This window comes from Perna viridis, chromosome 11 (genome assembly GCF_037379345.1).
Source record: "Perna viridis isolate PV_CMFRI_1.1 ecotype Kerala chromosome 11, ASM3737934v1, whole genome shotgun sequence".
Taxonomy (NCBI): domain Eukaryota; kingdom Metazoa; phylum Mollusca; class Bivalvia; order Mytilida; family Mytilidae; genus Perna; species Perna viridis.
In genome coordinates this window covers 5,814,537-5,831,832 of record NC_142455.1, presented here as the reverse complement: position 1 = coordinate 5,831,832, position 17,296 = coordinate 5,814,537, and the positions used below count along the sequence as shown (strand labels likewise).

General features: G+C 31.9%; 1 protein-coding gene and 1 long non-coding RNA gene across 2 annotated transcripts in view; one reads left to right on the top strand and one right to left on the bottom strand.

Moving 5' to 3' along the window:
* Positions 1–634: 634 nt before the first annotated feature.
* LOC148602721 (uncharacterized) overlaps positions 635–17,296 on the top strand; it is a 31,163-nt gene continuing 14,501 nt past the window's right edge. The window contains exons 1-4 of the mRNA XM_088553306.1: positions 635–866; positions 9,259–9,495; positions 9,846–9,990; positions 11,572–11,721. The gene's annotated coding sequence lies outside the window, so the exon portion shown is untranslated. The remainder of the gene's footprint in view (positions 867–9,258; positions 9,496–9,845; positions 9,991–11,571; positions 11,722–17,296) is intronic.
* Positions 5,568–7,578, bottom strand: LOC148602722 (uncharacterized). Its single transcript, XR_015916768.1, has 2 exons — positions 7,381–7,578; positions 5,568–5,825 (listed from the first exon to the last, which is right to left on the bottom strand). It is a non-coding gene; the product is annotated as an uncharacterized LOC148602722 (long non-coding RNA).

The window sequence follows — 17,296 nt, the reverse complement described above, 5'->3', positions numbered from 1 at the left end:
CAACTTGTGGATGTCCCATGTAAAAAAAAACTAAATTAGGGTTCTGTCATATCAAAAGAATCGAACAAAAACTACACGATCAATTTTAGCAAATTTTGGTAGGCTCACTAGCTATGAGTGACAAACTGTCATTTTCCCGTAAAATATATCGTCAAAAAGACCCCCATATATTGATTTATGTAAATCAAAAAGAGAAAGATCTATCACCAGTAAATTTCTTTTGAGTGCACAAGCACTAGAAATAGAAAGGGTTCGGTACAAAAATATAAAGAAAAAAAAAACGTATTTGTAAATCATGTAATAGTGGGAACATAGAGGGTGAATATCACTTCTTCTCGGTGTGCACCCACTACACATCGCAAAGAAATCAATACAGAATGAAATTAGACAACCATAATTTAATTTCTTCATCCAAACCTCACCTTACACCAAGAGACATAGCAGATATATTAAACAGTAGCTCTATAGAAATACTAAAATAACTATCAAATTCATGAATGAATGTTGGAATCGAAGGTCAATTTAATTTAACAGAAATAATATTATATAGATTAATCTGATTTGATCAGATTTACACAACTGCCGCACCATGGTCATAAATTTAGTTTATATGGAATGAATGTGTAGTATTGATGAAAATGTGCATGTCTAATGCTTGAAATGGAATTTACGTTAAAATTTGTTGGCAAAATTACTTTTTAAAATGTGTGAGAAAAACATATATGAAGTAGAGTGTATAACACTGCATAAAGAAGAATGAGGAAGATATGTATGTACAGTACAGAGTGTCAAGATGCATGTACAATGAATGAGGAAGGAATTTACATGCATGACAGAGTGCTAAACTGCATGTAGAATAAAATGAGGTAAGAATTCATATGCATTACAGAGTGTTAAAATACATGTAGAATGACTGAGGAAGGGAACTATGTGCAGTAAAGAGAGAAAAGAAGAATAAAAAATGAATGAGGAAGGAATTTATATGTATTACAGATTGTTAAAATGCATATGGAATAAATGAGGAAGGGAATTATATGCAGTACAGAGTATAAAAAAGCATGTAGAATGAATGAGGAAGGAATTTATATGCGGTACAGAGTGTTAAAGTGCATGTAGAATGAATGAGGTAGGAATTCATATGCAATACAGAGTGTAAAAATGCATGTAGAATAAATGAGCAAGGAATTTATATGCATTACAGAGTGTTAAAATGCATATAGAATAAAGAAGGAAGGAATTGTGTGCAGTAAAGGATTTAAAAATGTATATAGAATGAATGAGGAAGAAATTCATATGCATTACAGAGTGTTAAAATGCATATAGAATAAAGAAGGAAGGAAATCTGTGCAGTAAAGGGTTAAAAAATGCATATAGAATGAATGTGGAAGGAATTTATATGCATTACAGAGTGTTAAAATGCATGTAGAATAAATAAGGAAAGAAATAGTGTGCAGGACAGAGTATGAAAATGCATGAAGAATAAAGGGAAATGGAATTATGTGCAGTAAAAAGTGTAACGATGCATATAGGATGAATGAGAAAGGACTTTATATGCATTACAGGGTGATAAAATGCATGTAGAATGATTGAAGAAGGAATTTATGTGCAGTACAGAGTGTAAATTTGCATGTAGAAAAAACGAAGAAGGAATTTATGTTCAGTACAGAGTGTTTAAATGCATCTGGAATGAATGAGAAAGAAATTTAGGTTCGGTACAAAGTGTTAAAATGCATGTATAATAAATGAGGAAGAAATCTATGTGCAGTACAGAGTGTTAAAATGCATGTAGAATAAATGAGGAAATAATTTAAATGCATAACAATGTGTTAATATGCATGTAGAATAAATGAGGAAAAAATTTATGTGCAGTATAGAGTGTTAAAATGCATGTATAATAAATGAGGAAGCAATTAATATGCATAACAAGGTGTTAAAATGCATGTAGAATAAATGAGGAAGCAATTTATGTGCAGTACAGAGAATAAATTGTAAAGAACTTCTTTTATGTTTTGTTACAACGCTTCATTGTTTAGCACCTGCAACTGAGTGTGTACAAGGAAATGCGTTAGTCAGAGGAAGCACGAGAGGAACTGTAACAAACAAAGAACACTCTCCAGAGATAACATTAAACACAGAAAATAGACACCTGCAAAGAGAAAATAATAATCAAAATTCCCATACATAGAAATAAAATTTAAGGCTTTGCTTTGTTAGATACACCCGTCTACTTGTTCATAAATTTACACAGTTGACATAAGGAAAAGAAAAAAAGGAGAACAAACATAAAAAAAAAAAACATAAATTGCGTTTGCAGTATAAAACTAAAATTGACACATATGTATTCAGAAGATTTAATAATAATGATGTAAAAGAGGGAGAAGGTAAAGAATGTATTTTATTGTGTGCACTATACGGTAATATGTAGGCGAAATGTTTATTTAACAGATCTTTTTGAAAAGTTAAAAATATCACATCTCACAACTCGGGTGCCTGATAATTCTTACATGTGGACATAGTATTATGCAATAATGTTGGAAATACAACCAAAATTGGTATAAAATGTTTTAAGCAGCACTCTACATAAACAAAATCATGCAAACTGTGATTACTGGTTGGAAAGCCTACATATTTTTATATTTGATATTTTGTTTAAAATGTCATAGGTAACAGATAACATGTGGTTTTTTATATAACCCATGCTCACAGGAGGTAAATATATATATAGAATGTACTGTACTTGATTCAAAATCAAGGGATATAACTTTATGAATGACACTAAAATACAATAGAAACTATTTGATTTTCCATGCGGCTTGTCTCATTAAAAGCAGATGGATCGGAATGAATAATTATACATTTCATCATATAAACCTATAAAGCAACTTAATAAAAAAAATTAAAAGTCTAGCCTTTTTTTTTGGCGATGCATCACATTTTACAGAATTTGCATGATTCTTAAAAAGACTGCTACTTAAAATTAAAAAAAAGTGTTTTCTTTATGTAGTCATGGCTCTTGGTCTTTTGACATTAGTCACCTTTGCAAACTCGATTTATTTCATGATAGAAAATAAAGATCCCCAAATAAATCAATACCATTCTAAATGAAATCATGACACATATTATACAGGAAATGGAGGGTGCTTGTTTTTCAGTGTTGAAGTCCTATTTCTTAGAAACTAAGGTTTAGATTTATATGTTATGTCAAGTTATATACATATATTTAGCTTAGGGTGTACTTGCATGTATTTGTGGAACTTCGCTATTTCATGTTTAGGATTGACCATTTCGCTAAATATAGATTAGTTGCTCTAAATCTGGACTATCTTAAGGTTTTTTAGTTTAACAGAAAGTAACAGTGTGGTAGCTATCAGTTACATTGAATAAAGACATTTCTGTACTGAAGTTTTTAAGTTCCAAAACTCTGAAAGGAAGCTGCATGGTTGTTATAGATTACGTGAAGTTACATGAATTAGAACTTTTCTTACAATCAAAGCAATAAAGTTGGTGCCATTTCCCCAACATTTTTGCACCTTTAGGAGAAAGAACTATAATAATTTCCTGTGCATTTCATCAGTGCTGGCTTTTCAGAGACTGCAAAATAAATAATAAAATTAGTATTTATAGTACTATGAACAAATAATGGCCAAGGACGTTGAGAATCACTCACTTAGTCGGTCATAATCAAATACAACAAATGAGTGCAAAGAATTGAGTATATATTCTTAGCACAAAAACGGAACAGTACAGGAACACTCAACTGATCGCCAGTGTCACCCATATCGAGCGTTTGATTGGTTAACACCACGTTACGAAAGGTTTTGGGGAATTTTTGTGGTTTATATCCACTAAGACCGTCAAATTATATCCTCGAAGCTACGTTGTCTTAGCTTTATAAATAACTTTATTGTTTTAGTGTTATTTAATGAGACAGAGTTATAAGCCCTTAAAATTGTCATTTTTAGTGCATCGCAATGAAATAATAACACAATTTACCGAAGTAATGCGGAAATTCTTGTCTTTTTTCCTTGATTCTGATGGTGCAAATAACCAAATTAACTTTGAAATGGAGAGTTTTTCTTATATGTACCATGTTTCACCCACAGCCTGATTCTTACAGAGACTGACACATAGGATATAACTTTATATACTTAATCCTTTTGGGAAGATAGAAATGTCTTGGCAGAAAAAGTGTACATTTTTTTTTTTTGGATTTTGAATTGAGGACATATAACATAAGGGTGATGACGAAAGACAATAACAGTGCACTGACTGATATACGGATGAGTCTTATAACCGCGGGAAATGCGAGTCTGTGTCGATCGTTTTCACTGGTTCGAGTCGAGTCGTATATTAAAGTACTGGTTAAGTCAGTACACATTTATTTTCTTTATACTGCAACAAAATTATAGACAAAAAATAACGTTTCATGCAAGAAAAACAATGTTGTTTTTATTCGAATCGAACAACATCCTGGCAACTTCAAAACAATATAACGTTCGTGTCGTCATAACAGTAAAGTTATATTCAGTCAGTGACCGTATATCATTTACAAATATTCGGACCAAACATTTTGACTGCTGAAATAGTACGTTTGCACTATAAAAAAAACTTTATCAAGGGAAATGATTTTTCAAAAGGAGTTACATAAATATTAAGTGAACATTTATTAAGCCCAAAATTTAAATAACATGGGAGAAATTTTCAAATATGGCTAAATCTCCAGATTTAACACAGGCACATAAGTAAAAAATTGTTTAATTTTTTAAATATTAGGAGGCAGGCTAAAAGCTGGAAACTTTTACACCTATGACCACTTTTGGTCTCAGTATCATATTAATTTTCCCATAGACTTCTATAGTGAAGTGCATATTTTTAGGATTATTTAAAAAATATGTAAATTGATTCAATAAAACTTTCACTTATGTAGCATTTCTAAGGACATGTGAAAAAATAATTTCCCGCAAAGAAAATAGGGTGAGTCCACGAAGATCGGACAGAAAAGTAGTCTTGAACTATAAATAGCCATTTTCCCTACTTTCACTTTCTTTTTGCACTCACCAAAGCAACCTTTTCAGTGGAACATTTTTATGTTATTATGTTAGATTTTCTTTTAAAAAAGTTCTTCATCTTACAGTGTGATGTGTGCTCTATTTTATAAGTCATTGTTCATATCTTTTGACAAAACATTGTTTGTAGAGAGGCAAAAAGAAAATGCACTATATTTTTATAGCATCCATGTTTTAACTTACACCCGCTCAGGGATATGCAATACGATAGTGGTACCTTTAAGGTATTAAACACTTGAAACAGAAACTTTAACATGCATCATTACTTGCTTGATTCTTTTATGGACTTGTATTTGAACCAACTGATTGATTGATTGATTGTAGTTTACATCTAATTGCAGATATTTCATATATTACTGGATGGGAATGTAAAATTAATTGAACACATAGGGGCCATGTTTTTTGACAGATCAAAACTCCTACACCTTGAACTTGATTTTTACTGTGCTTGCTGACAGAAGCAACAGCCCAACAGGAATGCATGTCACTCCATTCAAGCACAATATTCTGAAACTGAGCCAAAAAGAAGTGATTCTATGTTCAATATGCAACATACTTGGCAAATAAGCAGTCACTAGCAAATGATACAATATTAAAGTCTATGGCATGACTCAGCCAGGTATTGAACCACAATTTCCCTCACTTGAGTCGAGCATGCTACCAAGACATCACCAGCCAGTGGCATGGAACACATACCTCAAGTTGCTTTGTGAAAGCTGTTAATGTTACACAGAAACCCTTAGGTACTATCATGTCAACCTATAAAAAGAAATAAAAATTCAGAATTAAAGACTTATTAATTAAAAGTCTAAAAATTTCAGGCACATGTATGTAGTACATCTTTATATCATATAAAACATAACTACACAAAAGTGTTCAATATAGAAATAAAAGTGTGGAAAGCATGGGGGATAGTTATGATGTATAGAGTAATATTTTACACCATTCTTTTTTGAAAAATGCCATACATGTATACTGTAAAAATTACTAATTTCACTATTTTGCAGTGGAAGGAAAAGGTTGAAAAATAGTACCCCTGAAATTTATTTATATCACTATATAACAGATATTAATTTTTGAAACCACAAAACTTGATACCCCTAAATGTGGTCACTTGACAGAATCCTTGAAAACTTAACAACCATGAATTGTCATTCATTAACAGTAGTTGTATCAAAATTATTCAAGAATTTAGTGAGCATGCTCACATACTGGACACATCCACATAGGAAGAGAGTCAGTTTAAGGTTGGGGAATTTTATACACTGATGATGCAAAAAAAAAACAATTTTATCTCCTTTGACTGTTTGATTCAAGGAGTTTCATTTAAATATACAATACAAGTAAATTGCCCGAAAATGTATCATTCATTTGACGAACTTTAGGAACAGTCAGATACTGAGGGTTCCCAGAGCTAATCTGACGGTTTTGAAGTTAGTACAAATAAATATATTGATATCTTGGCAATGTTAAATGTATTATTTTTGTCTGGCAACAAAATTTTCTAAATAAAACATGCAAAATTTGTCCAAAATAGTTTATTTTTTCCAGCAATGTTTTAAGCGCAGCAGTTGGTGAGGGCACCTTCTAACTTCTTATCTATTTCCTGTTTTTGACATTGCCCATAACTGAAAAAGTAACCAGGAGACTATAATATGCAGTGGAGATAATTTTTTAAATTTTAATTATTTGTATAGTAGAAAGCTTAGTTGCAGGATAAAAAGATGTTTCAGAAAGGCATTTCCCAAAACTAAGTTCAAAGGAGCAAAGCTCCAACAAAAATCTTAGGGATCAGCAAATCCTGATAAAACAGTACCTGAACTGGTCCATGCAACAAAATTTGTGATTGATCAGTTTCTGATCATTCATCGATCCATCAAACCAATCTGTTAAACTGGTGATCGCATCACTTGACCATGGCGCGGTCAATACATTTTACAGATTCTGTTGTTCTATTTGTCAATTTTACACATATAAACATAATTTCAACATTCTACACATCAATTAATATTTTTACTTTCAGTCGATTTCAACGTAAATTAATACTTTTATTTTACAATTGTTTTATTTTTATCAGATCATTCGTCATTTTACATAGCAAAACAGCAATTAAGTCAGTCAGAGGTCATCTGTTATCAATCAGCAATCAATCAGGCAGGGTTAGCGATCCATCAAATCGTTGCATGGATTGATTCAGGAACTGTACAATTCTTCATTATTCATGACAATAGAAAAGAAAGTTTTAACATTTAATCACTTTTTCATTATTTTGGTGTTATATGAATTTTCAATCAAATTTATGTAGCTCTATAACCTTATCCTGTATTGATGTCAGTTGACCTAGCTGTGCACCCTTTCCTCCAACCAGGCTACCATGACAACAAGCCTCATCTCGAAATGACAAGGTCAGAGCATCTTTTTTTATCTCTTCAACCTCTGATTCCTCCCCTAACATGGGTACAGATTCTGGAGGAATATATGAAACTCCATCTGGATTTCTGAAAATGTTCATCAAAGATGAAAATAACTTATGCTATATTTCTATGCACATAAACATGCATCACCTACATATACATGTAGTTTTCATATGAACACAATAATTATTGCCTATAACAAGCAGCTTTTAAAATTATCAGACAGGTAGAAATATGTGCATGCAAAAAATCTACAAATTCACAATTTCACAGTTTCATACCTCATAACCAGTCTTTTAGTTGTTGCACTTTTGAAATAGCTTATCTTAGATGATAAATATATATTCAAATTCAATAGAAAAAAAAACTTACTCTTTATTATCTAACATAACCATATGAGGAAATAACTTGGAATTTGATAAGATTGGGACATTGTGTTTTTATTGGGCATAACTTGTTTTAGAAATATCTGTTCTAAGTAAAGAAAAATAGAAAATATGTGTTACCCGATTAGGCATTTAACGATTCAATCCACTTATAAATACACTATTTAACTATGATAGCGGATCAAAAATCATAATCAAAATTCAATAAAATAGGATTTAAAGCAGTTTAAAGTAGGAATGAAATGAAATTCTTATTACGGCATTTGGATTCTAGATGTATATATTCTCGTAGCGGATAAATAGTTTGAGATCTATGTGATTATGTATTTTCTTCATCATTTCATTTAAAGATAAAATCATTTGTAATAGTCATGCAAATGGTTTGAAATTCGGAATTTTATTTTGCATTCAAAGCTATATTTGTACTGTGGAAAAGTGGTAATGTATCAATATATTATATAAGTTCCTTTCTTTGCTATTTTGACGGTGCTATTCCTGTAAAAATGGATAAATAATTATGATCACCGACCACGAAGTTAGTAAAATACTTATTGATCTTTCTTTGAACCTTATTATTATTAAGTCACCAACTACAAAGTGGGGTTGACTTATTGTTTTCTACTTCGTTTTTATTATCATTATTTTTTTCAGTCATCTTTCAATTTCAAGACCATGAATTTGTCCCAACGATTTTTAAAAACCGTAATGAGGACTCTGACGGAACTTCCAATACGTGTGCGGTACATATTCCATCTGAAGTTGTACATAAGCTTTTTGATATTCGACAAGGCGGGCATTTTGGTATACATTAATAAAGCTGGCTGATCATGTTTATAGTTTAACCAAATTAATATGATATGTATGAGTATAATGGAATATACAATGTAGACAGCAACCAGACGGGGACAAAAATGTCAGCTCAAGGCCATCTATGGGTCTTCAATGAACAACGATGCAACCCTCATACCACTGGGCAAGTGCAGTTGGCCCCAAACAGAACATTATACACAGATACAATGAAAACTCTACCTCTGTATATTCCAGGAACATAAATTAACTGAAAGTGAAAACGAAAAAGTCACACAGAGGCCAGACAATCCTGACTTCGGCAGGCGCAAAAATGTGGCAACGTTAAAGTACTATGGCGAGATCGCAAATTATATATTTTATTTGTAAGAAATAATAAGACTTTCTCGTGAAGAGTAGTAACAAAAAGCTGACACTCGGATTCATATCAGCGATTACATTAATCAACTTTTATTTCATTTTTGTAAAACTTAAAGGTGGTAAAACTTATTGTATCAATTTTATTAACGATAACATTACTGCAATATCGTTTATATCTCGTTTAAAGTAAATGTAGCATATCTTTATCTTTTTTTGTCTCTTCAGAAGTTTTGCAAGAGAATAAAGCACATGGAAAAGAATCGCATCAAAGCTCCGAATTTGTATTTGTTGACCGCGGTGCTTATTGGGCGGATGATGGGAACAGAAATCAGACTTTTAACAATCCTTATGGTATATACTGCACTCAAACGGATACGAATCAGGCTGATTCTTGGTGGGCTGTGGACATGGGACAGTAATATGATATCAATGCTGTTACAATATAAAATCGAGTCCAGAATGGTAAATATTGATATAATAAAAATGTAAATTCGAAAATGAAAAACTGGCATGGACATGAATGAATGTTTACTTCGTTATAACGACTAACTCCATTTTTAGACTTAATTTGTTAAGACAATGATGCTAACTTTTTTCCTTACTATTCACGTAGTATTTATTATGAGTAAGCTACACGAAGATCGTTAGAACAAGTATTTTATGTGAATATGCTACCTAGCACTAATTTACTGCGTTTGTAAACAATAGTGTAGGCTTTCTTAATGTGCTATAAATTCCATCTAAAAGGTTATGAATTATGAGAGGTTTCTCTTCATCTTTTATAATCAGAAACACAATTTTACTAATTATAGGATTGGGAAAACGGCCGATTGACTTCTTTGTATATGTCTGCGACACTAATTTGAATGCATGGGGACAGTTAACTACCAATGACGCACAAGTATGCTACGAACACAACGTTTTCTGATACGTCTCGAGCCGACATTTTTCATCCAGGTGGGTTTGTTGTCTTTTTGACATATTCCCAGTATTTGTTATAAAGCTTGTAAATAGTTATTGTCACGTAATGCATTGTATAAATAAAACTACAAGTGTCACTGAATATATTGCCGACTATTATCCGAATTACTCTGAAGTACTTCCTTTATTTCAATTTAGTTTTACTTTCCACGAGTAGGACTCTCTTTTTACCGGAAATTTCGCGTCACCACATTATTGCTATGAAGTACTTCATGATGTTTTCTACTTCCCACAAGTATGACGTTACAACAACATGAAGTTTAATCTTAAAAGGAGTCAAATATTTAATGTCGATTTAACCAGAAAACTTAGATGGTTATTAAACAAGAATCAAATAAATATCGTTTTACAAACTGCATCACATTCTTGTTAAGATATAAAATACATGTCCTAGCAAGATTCTGACAAAATATGCTTAGAGTAGGAAGCTCCTAGGAAATTTTTGTTCAAGGTATTTATTTGTTTCATTTAATAAACACGTGTTAAAATGTTGAACCTTTCCAAGCTCGTTAAAAATTGGAAACATGACAATCAATAACAATTGATGAAAATAGAATACAAAATACAAAGTTTAATGAAATTTTGTAAAAGTTTTTTTTTCTTTCACTTAATTAGTAAAGAACTTTTATCTTAAAGCAGATCATACCTAATACATTGAGCATTCTTTTCTGTTAACTTTCAAAATCGTTCAAACGATTACATTTTCAAGAACCAAATATATTTTAAATGATGTAAAAAACGCTATGTTTAAATTACAAGAAAAAAACCTGAAACAGTTGTTTAGTAGAACGATAAAAATTAATTGTAAAAACTATTGAACTATTGTAAGGACTGATTAATTGGCAGAAAAAAGTAATGGGGTTTCTATTGTTTTTCTTTTAATATTACAAGAAAATGTTTCTTTTTTTTTTTTTTTTTTTTGTTTTTTTTTTTTTTTTTGTTTTTGTTTTTGTTTTTTTGGTTTTTTTTTTAATGATGACATAATGTTATGTAAGTGTTCTTAATGTAAACCTAAAAAAAAGGTGATTAATCTACTAAAAATATTAGGTATGATCTACATGTACCTTAAATCGTTTTGTGGGCAACTTTAATTATTACCAATTAAAATGATTCATATAACATATGTGAGTTCAAGGTTTAATCCATTTATTAAACAACAATGAAAGAATATAAAAGCTTTATTATTCTTTATTCATTAAACGAATGGAAGATAGTTATATAACATGACGTATCTCGCATATCTTACAAAAGCAATAGATGACAACACGTAATTAAAATGAACAGCTTGCTGTTTGAATTCATATTTAAAAGAGCATCTAGAACGCTTACAAAACTAAATATAATTGCAAAGAAAAATTAATACCAAAAAACACAAACAAACAATAGAAACCCAAAACAAAATGATCTCTAACAACCTTGCTCTCAAGAAAACAAAAATTAAAAAATATTGAGTAAGGTTACGTTGTTTATATTAAGGTTAATTGAGTACATGTAGGAATATTTATTGTAGCAATATTTGTACGAGTTATGCATGTTTTAATTGTACTTGTATTTTAGGAGTGGATCGTGCTTGATTTCGACATCATATCAATAAATGATAATAGAGTAAAAGGGAGAAAACAACTACGCTTGAAATGCCTCATTCATATTGACCTGAATTACGTATTAACGCATCCTTGAATGTACATGCAGCCGATTTCGCAATAGGTCAGTCATCAATCGAAAGGAAGACAATGGTATAGTAATAAGTCGACATTATTGGGTAAAAGTACTTAATCGTTTCGAATATATTGTTTTGCCAAGGTTAGGGGGTTTCATAGTCGAAATTGCTTACAATTACATTTCGTTTCTAACGACAAACCTATACAAAATGCAGAGAAATGCTTTTTCTGGCAAACTTTCAAATGCTTATATCTCAAAACAGATTTTAACAGAGCAGCGAACATTCTTAAAGGGGGGCAATCAAAACTGAATATTACATGTCAACATATGTATCACATTCTGTTACAAACAGAGACTCGTATATCACACCAAGGGCTACCGGTCCACGGGGTGATGTAGGTCGAGGGTTGATAACATTTTAACATGTCATGTTCATTATATCAAATACCTAAACCATACTTGGTCTGTAATTTGGAGCGTTCCCCTAGCACCCAAAAAACTTTTTTCACAAATACTCACTATTATAGAAAATTAGGATTTCGAAATTAATCAAGATCTGGAGTTAGAATGTTGTTATTTGATGCGATTTTATACAATCTAATGTTTCATTTATTTTGAAGAACTTTTAGAATTTTCTTTAGTAAGTTGATTGCATCCTCAGTAGTTGGTAACGAGAACAGTCCGTCATCCACGAAAAATTCATTTTCTACAAACTCAATGGCCCCTGATGCCGTTAATCGTAAGCCTCATGTTTCGATTGACGGTGATGCAGTGTTGCCAAATATGTGACCTCAGAAGTGGTTTCATGTGGCTTTGCCGTTGGTAAAATCAATATCTGAGGCCAGATCATGAATATCGTAAAGTTTATGCTTTTCTCTAGCCGATAATTTTGAGAATTTCACTACTCGTCTCCTTATGGCAGCTTCGAATATCTCTGAATAGCCATATCCCTCTTCTAGTCATCTCCAGATTTTTTCGAGGCCTCGTGCTTGATAGTCGCTGTTTGCTCAGTACATATCGTTTTGACTCAGTACCATTCTATTTAACTAGAAGATCCAATTATTCAATTGGTCTTGCTGACAGTTCATGCATCACAGTGCGGAATGACGATTTCCATGTAAGGAAGGTCTCTGGTTTGTCGTCTTATTGAGACTCATTTACATTTGGGTACAGTAATTTAATGGATTCAAACTACTTATTCTTTATATTCTTGTGACATGCTTCCATGCTTTGCGAATAATTTCATTAAATATTAAAGAAAACATTTACAGCCATTTAATCAAAAATAGTAAACTTGGAGCAGTCTACAAGAACATAAGAGAACATACTGACACGTAACCGACTTACTGATAAAGGAGGTAGACCGAGGGTAAGGGACACAACTCTTAAAAATCATTGGAACGTTTGTATGCAGCATTTTACATCAATCTTATGTAAGCATCTAATTAACTTGGATTCATTTTATTCTGCTTCAAACGAATGCTTGAGAGCCTTCGTTTGGTGAAATTGAATAATATAATACAATTATATCACTGATTCCATGAGTTATGTTCCATATCCTAGGCCTACCTCCTTAAGTGAACACATTCTTTACGATAAAAAAAATTGTTGTAGATGGTTTATAGTTTAGATAAATTAACAAAAAATGAAAAAAATAAAGTTAATACATAGGTCATGAAATACAATTTGTCATACGCTTGTTTTGTCATGATTTTATAATTATACAATAGCCGGTTCTCTTATATTTACGTCCCGATACGTCCCGATATGTCAAATAACGTCAAAGTGCGGTTGTTCTCTATCTTAATATAGTTTGCATACCATGGACATAAATGTTAAATTACGGTCTTGTCGTGCGAGTAAATTGTGCTATAATACTAACATTCACTTCCGGTATGTTTATGGAATATTAATCGCATCGCAAAACTCAGAATTATAATAAAAATTATTATTATTATTTGCGTAATAATATTATCAGAGCAACTCCCTTCTAAGCCGCAGATATCGGTCTTTAGCATTTTCCCTTTCCAAGAACAGGTTCTTATTATCATCACAAATACTTCAATTGCATTTCGCATTCAGATATATTTTAACACAGATTCACAATTTGAGGAATATTGTGTGATTATTTATTAATTATATTACCGATCAATGTTTACCAATAAGGTGAAACGTGAACAGAATGAACCAAACTAGATAGATACAGAGTGCATTGATTGATATATTGAGTGTTGGAGTTTAACGACCGAGCAGCAATATTTCAGCTATATTCAACCAATGAACATGAAATGGATGATTAAATGAACATGAAATGAGGATGAAATGAAAAATGGGATGGGACAGAAGCATAATGGGGTCAACAAATTTTGATTACCATTGGAAATAGAGAGAGATGGGTAGGATCGGGCAATTAAGCTTCCTGTGGCGGAGTTCAAAGGTTTCTACATCTATCGATTACCACAGCAAGGTTCTTTAACGTGCGAGGAACGTGGCATCTTTCCCAACAGGGTATACTACTGCGGTCAGGTTTTCCGTATAATAGCCTGACAACTCCAGCATGTAAAATGCCAGAGGTACCCCATTCCACCACCTGGGGCACACATCCCAGTTGCTCAGTGAGCAGAACGCCTAGCCCCCGGCTAGGTTTCTCAGCACTATATAGTCGCCTTTTACGACAATAAGTATTGTATAATGGCTGAAGCCCCAGAAAGAAAATATCATCAATTTACATTCACATTCATATATCTATGAAACTGTTAATTAACTATGGAGTAGTAACCTAAAATGTGACTTTTATTCCATGAAATATATAGGAATGACAATGTTTTTACCTTTGTTAGAAAAAGTGTTCGTTTAGCTAGAGTGAAGTACAGAAAGTTTCTTTCTTAATGGTTAAAATCCCGAACTTTAAGTTTGTCCATTTTGTTAATTACAAACTGGTCTAGCAATTGTACATGTCGATATCTCCTCCGTATTGTGTACTGTTTCTTATATTGTATTTGTTTATTTCTTTTTCGTTTGTCCAGTTTCTTTCCTAATTCGTTTGCATTTCAGGACTGAAATATTATAAATATTTTTTTGTTTTGGTCAGGAATAGACAGAATTACAATGCCTATGATCATTATGAAGATATTATTTCGACTCTATTGTTTTCATCATATCACTGCATCAGACTATGCATATTTCTATGATGTAAATATTAGGTTTTGACCTGTAAACAGGACAAATGCAGCTGGCGGTAGTAATAAATTAAGCATAAAACACGATCAATCAAATCATTTAATGGACTGAAATCTACACCATTATTCATTGATAGTCTTTTGTCCTCATATTGATGATTTTATTTATTGATTGACAAGGTAAGACAATATTTTTGGTAGATTTTGTGATGTCTCAATTTTGTAATGGAATATTGTGTTTTTGTTATCGCATATCGATAAGATATAAATTAAAAAGCCTATATTGATGTTTGCTGTTTAGTTGATAAGCTGTTTGTCTGTGTGCTCAAAATATTTTTTAATGGAGAATTTCTGGACAATATGTTAAATAATTCAGTTCAAACCTGGATAAAGCATAAACTATTTTTAGGGATGTTTCATCATTTATTGCTGATTTCCCAGAAGAAATGCTCTGTTTCTGAGGATATTGATGTTTTTTTTTTTAAATAATGTGAGTTATATAAAAACTCTAGTTCTAAACCTCCTTCTTATGGTTTAAACGTCAGAAATAATTATAATCAACAATATAACAAAATCATTCACAGTTTGAAAGCCCTCAGCCCTCATTTTACAAATTCACATAGAAATATCATAGGGGTATTTCAAAAACCATATTACCAATGAAACTTAAAATGTATGCATTTAGGCTAAAAACCACTAATTCCACTTCCCATAGGCTTCTATGCTAATTTCACAATATTCAATGGCTTCTCTGGACTTTACCTTAACTTTAACCTGCAGATGACTATATATCAGCATGATTCTACATATGTCAGCTCACAATCCTCAGAATGGCATGTGGGGTTAGCAGACTTGCAGTGCAGTACTGGTCACCGGAAGTGAAGGGTCTATAAATAGCATGGGAAATCCCAGTGTTTTCACAAGATAGGGGTACATTTAAAAATCATTATGGAGATTAGGCTTCACATCACAAGAAGCAAAATGCACCTATAAAATGTACAGAAATGTTTTTCCTTTCAGAAACTGTTTAAATTTTTTAAATAAGATGAGAACTTTTTTCACAGCACTATGAGGAACAGGGGTAATTTCTGCGTAGGACTATTTTTGCGTACGTTCCAAATGCTCATTGGTTGAATTGGTGGTCTGTAACCTAAAGAGTCACTTTTTGTCTTAGAAAAAATTAATAACTATACAGGTATCTTCCTACACACATACTGAATGCATCTGCAAAGTTTCAGTGAAATGTGACAAGCACTTTTTTAAATATTTGATTTTTAAATATAGGGTAACCAAGTTGTGCGAGCAAAAAAGTGACAATATTCTACCATACTGAAATGCATTAAATATTTGCAAAGAACTTTTTCTGACTTTTCAAATAAAAAATATCAACCACAACTTGTTTTTTAACAATATTAATGAAGAAATAGTTTTAAAAGTAATCATTTTCTGAGAAATTGGTCTATTTTTAAAAATTTATTTCTGACATGCCTCCCCCTTTTTCTTGATCACATGTCAAAAATCCTAAATCTTTAAATTTTCACAAAAGGTGATATATTTGGCTTTAAATTTGTAAATACAGTGTTTTCACATTAAAACATGACCAGTAAAGGGCACCTAAAGCAAAAAAAGTGCTCAATAATGGATTTTCCATGTTGCCATAGGGGAATGCTTATATGGCCTTAACCGCAGTAATGAAAGTGAGTTTTTCCTCATTTCTAACCTAATTTTTGCTCAAATCTACACAAAACTTGATTTCAAGTGCTTATTACTACCATATTTAGGTAAATATAGCCCTCAAAGTTTAATATTTGATATTTTTACTAAATTTTCTACACTTTTTACAAGATAGGACATAAAAATCAGCCAAAAAGACCAATTTTCCATAATTTGGACCTATAACTTAAAAAAATGCATATTTTGAAGGATTTTTGTAGTGTATTCCTGTCATGGCAAAGTTAACAAGATCTTCAAGTAGTTTAAAGCTATTTCAAGAAACTTTTCATTTTGCCATGGCTTCAACTTAAGGCTAAAAACCACTAATTCCACTTCCCATAGGCTTCTATGCTAATTTCACAATATTCAATGGCTTCTCTGGACTTTACCTTAACTTTAACCTGCAGATGACTATATATCAGCATGATTCTACATATGTCAGCTCACAATCCTCAGAATGGCATGTGGGGTTAGCAGACTTGCAGTGCAGTACTGGTCACCGGAAGTGAAGGGTCTATAAATAGCATGGGAAATCCCAGTGTTTTCACAAGATAGGGGTACATTTAAAAATCATTATGGAGATTAGGCTTCACATCACAAGAAGCAAAATGCACCTATAAAATGTTCAGAAATGTTTTTCCTTTCAGAACCTGTTTAAATTTTTTTAAATAAGATGAGAACTTTTTTCACAGCACTATGAGGAACAGGGGTAATTTCTGCGTAGGACT